The sequence below is a fragment of the Rutilus rutilus genome, assembly GCF_951802725.1.
Source record: "Rutilus rutilus genome assembly, chromosome: 6".
Classification (NCBI taxonomy): domain Eukaryota; kingdom Metazoa; phylum Chordata; class Actinopteri; order Cypriniformes; family Leuciscidae; genus Rutilus; species Rutilus rutilus.
In genome coordinates, this window is record NC_140214.1 from 39,033,795 (window position 1) to 39,039,794 (window position 6,000).

The following is a 6,000-nucleotide window of genomic DNA, read 5'->3' on the forward strand; positions in this document are numbered from 1 at the left end:
TATATTATAAAAATAGGCTATAGGCTATATTACACGTAGGCCTATAGGCTACACATACATATATACATAATTTTACATAAATATAGAACATATTTGTTTAACTTACACATTAACAATCAGCAATCTTTCTTCAACAGTCTTCTCTTGCTTTGGCAGCCGCGACCGTATTGTTTCGAGCTTGAAATACATATTTAAATTCATCGTAATTATGAATGATTATCTATTGCTCCTCCGCGGAAAAATATATCGCTCTCGCTCTACCCGCGATTGGTTGTTCAGTGTCGACGTCACTCTTTTATGTGCACGCGCGCGTGGAGTAATCATAGCTTGAGGATCAAAGCCTGAGTTGACAGAGAAAGTTGATGAGCTGCGTCATGGTACCAATAAAATCTGATTGCATCGGTTTGGTTTTGTCAACTCAAAACTAATCCTGTAACCCAGAGTTTGTTCAGCTACCTTCATGGTACAGGCCCCGGGTCTAGCTAGCCTCCGTTTTGTTTGACAACAATTCGAATGTCAACAAGAAGTAACGGCTCCCGGCATCACTTAGAGCACCTTTAAGGCCTCTTCATTTTCCCTGTGGCCATGTAAGGCAATGCTTTGTTTTGCACTGAACATAACAATGTCAATGACCACTTTCACATGTTCACGGTTTTTCTCCACAAACGTGCGGTCATCCCGAAAGAGCTGGTTTAAAACAGTACCATGGGTTTTACGGGTTGCTTTATATGCCTCATATTTACAAATGGAAAGGGAATGAGATTTGCTGGTTTGGTGTCTGATGCCCCTTGCGAAAAAGAAGTTTATTCAAGTGTGCTATTAGTATACTTCTTTTAAACTAAAAATAAGAAAGTATACTTTCAGTCTACTTTTTATGTACTTCTAAGAAATATAATTTATGTACTTCTCAGAAATATACTTCAAATTGCACTTAAGTATACTTGACTTATACTGACAGAAAAGTCTAAGTATATTTGGCCTCTGCTTGTTGATCGAGATATACTTAAAAGTATAATTAAGTATTCTAAGTATTCTTGGCTTGTACTTGTGTTTACTATTTTGATTGAGTAGCTTATTAAATACTTTTTTAAAACATAATATTACACACTGTCGTTGTATAAACTAACATGTTCAGCTTTATATTGTAACAAACTTTCGGGTGGAATAGCTTACAGAGTAAATAAAATAAGCATGGAAAATAAGTTTATTCAAGTGTTCTATTAGTATACTTCTTTTCAACTAAAAATAAGAAAGCATACTTTCAGTCTACATTTAATATACTTCTCAAAAATATACTTAATTACACTTAAGTGTACTTGGCCTATACTTGTACTCAATCTTTTGATCGAGATATACTTAAAAGTTTAATTATTCAAAGTATACTTGGCTTGTAGTTGTGTTAACTCTTTTGATCGAGTAGCCTATTAAATATACTTTTTTTACATAATTTTTCATATACAGTCTTATGAAACTTTGTTTGAAAATATTGATTAAAATATTGATATAAAACAGATATGTTTCTAATTCTGCGTATCTGAATTTTTGTGTAGGCTAGTCCACTGGTGTACATAGGAATTTACTTTAATTCAACTTTCCCCACCATTGACTGAATTTTCCAGCTATCCATGTTTTCACTGGTATACGGTAGGGGGCGCTATGACACATCTTCTAGTACAGAATCTCCGGATCAAAACACAGGAGAAGAAGAAGCTGAAACTGCTCACTCAAATGTAAAATAATGTGATCATCAAACATTAAACAGCATGTAAATCAAAACTGCTTAATGTTTCCAAATGAAATATCGAACCCATGAAGAGAAAACGACTGTGAAGCTGTGGGGGTTTAGGAGTCGATCTACTCCATCTGTGTTTGATCATCATTCTGAATCTGATCAAGGCGTAGTCTTTGACAAAAATGTGATTTTCTCAACTATTTTGTTTAAAATGTTGCCTTTCTTTATGAAACTTACCGACATTCAAGTGTTGATAAAAAAGGATGCATGAAGCTAATAAAAGGTTTTTAAAATTAAAGTAGAGTTAAAGGTATTTTTTAAGTATAAAAAATAACATTTGAACATCAAATCAAATCAAGTATATTTGTATAGCGCTTTTCACAATAAAGATTGTATCAAAGCAGCTTCACAATATTAAATTAAAATAAAATAATACAACAAAGTTTGTTTCTAGTGGAATTTATTGATTGATAGAATAAAATTAAATATCCCCAAAATATCCCCAACTGAGCAAGCCAAAGGCAACAGTGGCAAGGAACCGAAAAAACTCCATCAAGTGACCTAATGGTGTCCTAAAACTCCATCAGGTGACCTAATGGAGAAAAAAAAAAAACCTTGGGAGAACCCAGGCTCAGTCGGGGGCCAGTTCTCCTCTGGCATTTATGAACTAAAGGCCGGATTGTAGTTTGAACTGTGAGATTAACAATATTATATGAATGCCTGGCCGAAAAGATGCGTCTTTAATCTAGTTTTAAACTGGGAGAGCGAGTCCGAGTAACGAACAGTATCAGGAAGACTATTCCAGAGTTTCGGAGCCAAATGTGAAAATGCTCTCCCTCCTTTGGTTGATCTGGATATCCTAGGTATGACCAAAAGCCTTGAATTTATTGATCTTAAAGAGCGCGATGGATTATAGGGCGATAGAAGATCCGTTAAATAGACTGGAGCTAAGCCGTTTAGGGCTTTATAAGTCAGTAGCAATACCTTGTAATTAATACGGAACTTTATAGGTAGCCAATGTAGTGATGATAAAATCGGTGTTATATGATCATATTTTCTTGATCTAGTAATAACTCTAGCGGCTGCATTTTGGACTAACTGTAGCTTGTTTATTGAGGATGCAGGACAACCGGCTAATAAAGCATTACAGTAATCTAGTCTCGAGGTCATGAATGCATGAACTAACTTTTCTGCATCAGAAACTGATAGGATATTACGTAGCTTAGCAATGTTTCTAAGGTGGGAAAAGGCTGTTTTTGTAACATACGAAATATGATTTTCAAAAGACAGGTTACAATCGAGTACAACACCCAGGTCTTTTACTGTAGAGGATAAAGTAACAGGACATCCTACGATGTTAAAGTTGTATTGTGAGAGGTTTTGTGGGCGTTTTTTTTTAACCGATAAGTATTACCTCTGTCTTGTCCGGATTTAATAAAAGAAAATTACACGTCATCCAATCTTTTATATCTTTAACACACTCTGTCAATTTTGATAATTTAGCGTTTTCATCCGGCCGTGATGATAACATATATTTGAGTGTCATCAGCATAACAATGGATACTAATTCCATGTTTCCTTATAATATTTCCAAGTGGCATCATATATATTGAGAATAATAGAGGGCCTAACACAGATCCCTGCGGCACTCCATAGTTTACTGGAGTTATGATCGATTTTTCTCCATTCAAATAGACAAAATGGTAGCGGTCAGATAAGTATGATCTAAACCAGCTTAATGCTTGTCTTTGAACACCAGTATAATTTTGTAGTTGATCTAAGAGTATTGTGTGATCTATAGTATCGAACGCAGCACTTAGATCAAGTAAAACTAGTATTGAGATGCAGCCTTGGTCAGAAGCTAAGAGTAAATCATTTGTGATTTTAACGAGCGCAGTTTCAGTGCTATGATGCGGTCTGAATCCTGACTGAAACTTTTCATAGATGTCATTTTCTTGCAAGAAAGAGCCCAGTTGAGTGGACACAACTTTTTCTAGTAATTTAGACATAAATGGAAGATTTGAAATGGGTCTATAATTTGCTAGATTATTATGATCTAATTGTGGTTTCTTAACTGCCAGTTTAAATGTTCTTGGAACATGACCTAAAGATAAAGATGAGTTAATAATATTGAGGAGAGGCTCTTCCACTACAGGTAACACTTCTTTCAGTAGTTTAGTTGGTATAGGATCTAATAAACATGTTGTTGTTTTAGATGAAGTGATAAGTTTATTTAAAGCCACACCAAGTAGAATTTGTGTTTTTGTCAAACAGCGACCCCTAGAGTCGCTGTGGAGTACTTGCACTGTCGTAAATATATTAGCCTATATTAAAACGTTTTTACATGATTGCAGCTAAATCACAAGTAAATAGTCTATAGTCTAAGCCTACTGTATAATTTAATTTCTGTTGTTTTTATTGGAATGTAAACATTACAAAATGCCAGATAACATCAATTAAGTTAAATGTATGTTGCATTATTTCATAACATTGGCCGTTATGATGTCATTAGACATGATTATTGCAATTTATCATAATAGTTTGCAAATTGTGCTCGTTTATACTATTTACAACCTTTACGTTAGGCTTATGTATGTCCTGATAATTATGTGAGATATTGAAAGCTGTTCTCATGATAATCGCAGAAATCAACGTCAACAGTGTCGTCTGATATTCCTCAGGACTAACTTGCGTGATAAATACACCTCACAACACCTGAGTTCAGCTGGCAAACTAATTTGTGAGGCATAGCTATCTGATTTATCAAAATGATTCCATTAACACCTGGTCACATAAATGTATTTTTGCGAAACGGATTTAAATCCGATCTTCTCGCGCTATATGCAGATTTAATGGAGTGCACGTCACCGAAAGCAACATAAGCTGCACTTCATAGATCATCAGCTAAAATTTCAAAATCAAAGACCGCAATAGCCTAAGAGAGAGCAGTAAGCCTGGTAAGATCGTTTCTTTACTTTTAATGATGAAGATTGTGTGTTAAGCGTCTGCGACTTACTTTCACTTTGATATGCGATAGTTTGCACGTTGGCTTGATGCAGTTGCTCTCTGCGGTGATGCGTGTTCCAGCGCGTCGTCATATCTGGATATAACATATAGCCTATAACACGCTCACACATTTTTTTTTTTTTTTTTTTTGTATTTTTGGGAAGAAATACAATTTGGTTTCTTTCAACAACCATATGCATTTACACTTTTCCAGTTTCGTCTGGAATGCGTCTCAGATCTCCTCCTGAAGTGGTTTGAGGGATCGGATTCAAATCCGTCTCGAATGCATTTCGGAGGGCATTTACACCTGGACTTTTCACGATCGGATAGCTATGAGATCTGAGAAAACGCATGAAGTGGCATAAACAGCCCCCATGACAAAAACATACGCACGAAAGCCAAAAACAAACGCTGGTTGGCCGCTCACGTCCAAATTTGACGAAGTGGTGGGGGAAGTGATGTATGCCGTAAAGCAGTCGAATTTTGTAGTTCTTTTTGTTCTCTGGTTACTACCCGAACCCTGAAGTTACATAGTGCCAGTAAAAGCGATACAGACCCTGTCAGGCTATGGCAGATGTGTCATTCAACCTATTGTAAGTCGATGTACCATCACAAGGATCTTGGAAATATATTATGAAGGTTGAAAAGTTCCATGTTGTTGCTTTAATTCTTTTTGTTCTATAGTTGTAAAGCACTGTAACTGTTCTTGCGGGGGGATAATTGAGGCTGAATTATAAGGCTTGAGGCTATGAGGATTGAACGTTTACAATTGTGGTTCTGATGTTTTCTATTTTCTCAGTGAAGAAGTTAATGAAATCATTACTACTAAACTGTAACGGGATATTTTGTTCGGGTGACGTATGTTTATTTGTTAGTCTAGCCACGGTGTTAAATAAAAGCCTAGGATTGTTTTGGTTATTTTCTATTAGTTTGCGGAGGTGCTCAGCCCTGGCCGCTTTTAGGGCCTTTTTATAACGTGACATACTGTCTTTCCACGCGATTCTAAAGACCTCTAAATTAGTTTGTTTCCATTTACGCTCTAAATTACGGGTTTCTCTCTTTAGAACATGCGTAGTATTATTGTACCATGGTGCTTTCATTTTCTCTCTGACCTGTTTTAATTTAATGGGTGCAACAACATCCAATGTTCTAGAGAGAATGGTGCTCATAGTGCTAGTTAGTTCTTCTAGTTCATCTGTTTGTTTGGGTTCAGGCAGCAGCTGAGGCAGATTAGATAAGCAATTTGAGAAATTATCTATGGT